Raw genomic sequence first — 6,000 nt, forward strand, 5'->3', positions numbered from 1 at the left:
AGCCCAGCTTTCAGCACCTGGTGACTATAAGATTGGCTATCAGATATGACTCATGCCTGGAATGAAACAGAGCTGAAGAAGTTCTTTCCTTTTGTTAAGATATATGACATAGTCCCTCATTTCTTTCATAGCAAATTTATATTAACAAGAAGTTTTGTAAGCACTATGCTAAATCTATTAGGTAATAGAAGAATATTGAAATAATATAGGGATAACATCCTCCAAAAGGGGAAAATGATTAGGCAAAGCAAATAAGGCAAAGATGTAATGTGATCAATGTCTAGGGGAAGGAAGAGATAGCAAATTTTGAAAAAGGCAATTCCCCTAAGAATTATATACAGATGTGTATGGCTGGCTCCATACTTTATCAATTCTGGAAATTCGAGCTGATAAGTATGTTTTGGTAGCAAGATCTTAAATGTGGATTTTTGCACAAGGAAATTGTATAAGATATTGTTACAAGTGAAATTATATCTCCTTTGTAAGGTATCTGTCTGATGATTTTAAAAGGAAGATGAGTTCAATTTATGGTTGGACTTTCATATTTTAAAGGATTCTTATACCAGGTACAAAATTTAGGTAAGGACAGAAACAGTAGATGATATATGAACTGAAATACTCTGAAGTTAAAGGAAGGGGAACCAAATTTAAGTGATTGTACTAAGTTATATTAAGTTAGAATTGTTTGAGAATTTCTAGATCTGAACCAGAGAAGCAGAATTCTCTTTTACTATCTAGGTATTGTATTTATTTGAACTTAGCCCTGTGTGGCTGGGACCTATGTTGTGCTGTTTTTCTCTCAATTATCAAATCATATGTATTCTGGAAGCTCCTATCAGATCTGACTACTTCTACAGCTGCCAACTTGTGGATGGACTCCTTGATCCTTCTGTCACATCTGCCCCTGATCCCAAGTGGACATCTGAGCCCATAGGACACCTTGCCCTCCTGTTTCAAAGGAGCCTGAAGGGGACAGCAACAGACGCAGGCAGCCCCTCCCGAGACTCTGGACCAGAACCTGTACGAAGGACAACTCTCTTTCTGAGTCCCTTGCATCCCCAAGACTGTTTACTTGTACCTTTGGTGTCTTTAGCTTATTTTATTTAAGTTCTCTAGTTTCCCCATTGTGCTCCCTACTGATCCCCCTTGCAACTTGCTCCCCTGCTTGTTTACAAGTGGTTTATAATTACTGTCCATCTCTGGGGATGTCCAAACACAGAAAGAAAAAAAAAAACCTGAATCCACCTAGATAAGGATTTTTAGAACTTTTAAGGTAGAGTTTTTTTTTTTCCATACCTTAATTGGTCTTCAGGCGAAACCTTCAGTTTGCCTTTGACCAAAAGGGGGACATGTGGAATGTTTTATACCATTTTGTAGCCTGAATTAATGAGTAACTGGAAGAAGATCCAGGACCTGGGCTTCTTTGTTCTCTAAACTTTGCTCAGGAAATACCCCTACCTCTGTTGACAAGGCCAGATCAGACTTACTTAAGGATATTTTTCCCTTGTTAGCCATTGAGGGATGAGACCCTAATCCTGAGAGGAGTACCTTGCTTAAATATTTTACAGGTATATACTTTAACTGACCCTTGTCAACACTCTTGTCTTTACAAACTTTTCACTTGGCATGTTGATGAAGGGACAGCACCGGCTTTGGGAGTCCTAACGCAGTCCTTAGTTGCCTAAGCCAGTTGCCTGTTTAAAAGAACAGTTGGACTCCCTGGCTGCTGCGGCCACTCTAATTGAAGAAGCTTCTGAATTTCTACCTGAGCCTTGCCCTCTATTGTTACTTTATGCATGCCTTCAGTTACTTCCCAAACCCCTGCTTTACAGGATGCGTTTAGGGAATTTTTACTGCAAGTTTTTCACCTGGCACTAGCCTAAGCTGATATTAAGTGATTTTCAGGGGACCAATGTCCCCCCTGGCTCACCACCCTGCTAGCACTTTGGCTGGCCCCCCCCCCCCTCATTTTATTGATCCTGTCTGTAACTATAGGTTCCTGATTACTTTCTCATATCCCCAACCTTATTCGTTCTCATGTTAATTCTGTCCCTGTCTTAGTGGCCCAAACCTCAGGTGCTCTGAATGAAGTCATTCCTTTTCAAATATTTGAAATGCTCCATAAAAGAAGTGGGAGATGTGATACCTGAGTAGCCAGCTATTGCTAAAAACCCTGCCCCCAGCCCCTAATCGCAAACTCCAGAGTGCTATAAAAGAACAGGCTGAGTTCCTGCCTTTGGCGAGTTCCCACGGCCCCTGAGATATTCCCATGGAATGTAAGCTAGTTACCAGGAAAGCCTAACGATCTTCCTTTACCTAACTAAGTTGACTGAATTACAACTTTATCTCTTGTCTCAACAAAACCCAGCTGGACTATTTGTCCCGGTCTGCCTATGGCCTTGAAGGATGAAAGCCTCAGCCCCGGATATTCCTTTTCTTATGTGATTGCTCCTAGCTCTTATCTCATGCTCCCGTGGGATGTATGGCAGATTGGACGAAGAGATACTGGGTTGTAATTCAGTCAACGCTTAAGTCAGCTATCTGATATATTGTATTTACAATCTATTTAGGGGGTTCCTTTCTTTCTGTAAAGTTAACAAAGGCTTATTGAGCCTGCTAAAAATAACATGTGAGTTTCAAGAGATAACTAACATCTGTACTTAGATTTTTGTATAAATACTGCTTCTTCACTGGCATCGTGGCCGTTTTGATTGGGGAGACTCTATTTCCCCGAACGGTCGCCGGCTAATAAACTTCTCCATTTAAAACTTAAACTCTTGTCGTGTGTCTCACTCGCTTCTGGTATAACAATAGGAGGGCTGAGCGTAGGCTGGCCTGCTGGTAATTCAGGTTCAATGCTGAAAGGAAACTAGATTCCCTAGGTTATTCGAAAGTTAACAAAAGGAGATTTAGCCATAAATTATTTAGCCAAAGGATATTCTACAAGGATACACTAGCTCTTAGCTTGGGTAGAAACTTCTTAGTTCATCAGGATAGAGTGTGGTGACTTGTCCCTTATTGGGACCTCCACCAAGTCTGAAGGGCCCCAACTCCACGTGGGTCCATCTTTTTATGACCTTAAGTGACCAGGAAGCCTTGTCGATATTGCCAGAAGCCACCAGGAAATTGCCTTAAGGGAGATAGCACCTGAGCCTTAGCCGCCTGGTCCTGGTCCAGTGAAGTCCTGGGTATATCTTTGTCTCCTTCTAGGTGGAAAAAAAAAACCAAAACTCCACCACCACCACCAGCAACAATGATGACTAGCCTACCCAAATTGTTGTGGAGGAGAGACACTGATAGGTAATGGTCCTGTCTCAGTTTGGATCATCTTCATCCCTGGGTAATGCTTAGGCATCTAAGCGGCTCAGCAGATAAAGCTCTGGGCCTGTGGTCAGGAAGACCTCAGTTCACATCCCATTTCAGTTACTTACTGTGTAACCCTGGGCAAGCCACTTAACCTCTATGTGCCTCTGATCTGCAAAATGGGGGTATTAACAAGAGCTACCTCCTAGGGTTGTTGTAAGGATTCAATGAGATCATGTTTTTAAAGTACTTAGCCCAGTGTCTGGTATACAATAGACACTTAATAAATGCTTGCTTCCTTCTTTTCCATCTGTAACAGCAGGTACCCTAGGATACCCAGTATGTCCTGGCAGCACAGGTTCTTTAATCTGCTTTTCTAGGAAAGACTGCTCAAAAAAGGGTTATAACAATCCTACTTTTAATTACATTCACTAGTTCAGGGGAAGGGTCAGCACCCTGAACATCAGAGAAAATGCAAGGAGAGAAATTAGACCAACAGACAGGGCTCTGACTGCCTGAGTCAAAGCAAATATGCTTTACATACACCACTGGATTGAGAGAGCCTTTACATCTGAGCAGTAGGGGGTGGTGGGGGTGGGGTCCGAACATAGGGCTATTCAGAGTCTCAACCAGGAAATCATAAGGTCCTTCTCATAAGTGAGCCCTCAAAGCAAAATACCGACTCAGAGTATATGTACACTTCTCAGAGCCAGAAGGCATCACGACCCTCGTGTCTCAGTGCCTAATCAACTTAGTACCAAAAGGTGTGAAAGTCTTCCTACAAGCAAGCCTCCCCTAAGCAAGCTTCTCTTAATGGGCTCCACATGAAGCCTATTAACAGGTGGGGAAGATCTTCATATCTCATTGATATTGCACCATCTTATAGATGGAAGGGCTGATAAACATTGCTGGACAAAATTAGGCTTCATTTTGTATGATAGCAATTTGCGTATGTGTCGTAAACCTGCATTCCTATTAAATTGGGGATTCACTAACGCCTGTCTTGTAAACTCTGTATTCTTAGCGTTAGGGGCAGGACGGCTGAGCACAGGTGTATCACTCCAGCCACTAGTCCACTCCACTTCTCTGCGTGGCTTTGACAAGATTGATTCTCTGTGTCCTAAGGTGACTGGCTGATGAGGGCCTGGTCCTTGGAACTTCCTAGTGTGTAATACAGAGTGTGTGAATATTGTTTGCCTGGTTCCTATTCAACTCATAGAAGCTGGGTCGAGCCTGCTTCCTACCAGGAGTCCTCTGATTGGTGGAGGAGCCAGAAAAACTGATCCCCCAGGAGGCAGGAGCCATAACTACGTTTGGACACAAAAGGATCCATATACTCTTCCCTCAGCCCCTTTCTGTGATTTTGCTTTCTGATGGTGACAGGAAGATGCCCTACCCCCAGTTCTGTGCCATAGATCTGTGAATCCATCTAATTTCTGCTTCATTTGCGTTTGGTTTGTCTTGATCTTAAGCAAATGAGTATTTCAAAAGGGATCTGAATAGTGAGGCTGGGAGATTCGTCAGAGCCCTCAGAAGTCTACGCAGAAACCAGAGCTGGTAGCATCTTTAGCAGCCAGGTCTGACCGAGCAGCCGAGTGACCTTCTTGAACCAGCTTGGCAACGGATTGCCCCATCAACCTAGAGACCACAATCACTAAGGATCCCAGTCCAGCTGAACAAGGGGATGACTTGTTCACCATTGATAAAATGCTCTGAAGCAAACTTATTCAAGGACTCTCAAGGTCAAAAATCACTAGATATCCCTCGTTCCTATGTAATCTCCACACGGATGCCTGATTACTTTAGGTCTGAGCCTACTTGCTTCAGGACCCTGTTCAAGGAGAGATTGGGCCTCCCAGTTTGGGGGGATTGTTTTGTAACATGTCCGTGCTCTACCTTTTCAGTAAATATCCATTCATAAAAGGCAATTGGTGTCAACTGATATTTGGAAGCATACTGGATGGGGTCTCATGAGGAACAGTAATAGAAATCTCAGCCCCACAGAATTATTCCTAGAACCCTGAGAGGAGAAGTAGCTGGCAGGACCTGATGTTCCAGTGTAAGTTGGGAGAATGAGCCTGGGGTGTGTGTGTGTGTGTGTGTGTGTGTGTGTGTGTGCATGTGCTCGCACTTGTGCATGCTATCTTGTATATATATATGTGTGTTATATATATATGTTATATATGTGTTATATTTATGTGTATATCTATATCTATACCTATATCTCTGTCTATATCAACCTCAACACCAAGTTCTACTGTCAGGGATCCTTTGGAGTCTGTTCAGTTGCCATGGTTACTTGTGGTGTCTTTAGTCTCCCTCTTACTGTTCATTAAATTTGCCATCCAGGAGGGTCTGCATAAGCTCTTTGAAGACAAAGACCATTTCCTTATTTCATTTTTATATCCCAGCACCTGGAACTTAGTAGGTACATCATGAATACTTTTTGCTTGTTGATTAAAAGTCTAGGGTGAGGAGGAGTATTGTGAGATTCTTTAACCTTGTAAAGGCAGGTACCCTTCCCCTTCTATTCCTTTTCCCATCCCACAATAACCACGGCTGCCCAGAGACCGAACAAATTTGGGGTGGTGAGTAGAAAGCAGAGAATAGCAAAGGAAGGATAGAAATGTCTTCTGTCTACCTCTTCCAGGCTAACCCCTCCAAAGGTAACATATATGTAACTTGTGCACTGCACTT

This window comes from Trichosurus vulpecula, chromosome 7 (genome assembly GCF_011100635.1).
Source record: "Trichosurus vulpecula isolate mTriVul1 chromosome 7, mTriVul1.pri, whole genome shotgun sequence".
Classification (NCBI taxonomy): Eukaryota; Metazoa; Chordata; class Mammalia; order Diprotodontia; family Phalangeridae; genus Trichosurus; species Trichosurus vulpecula.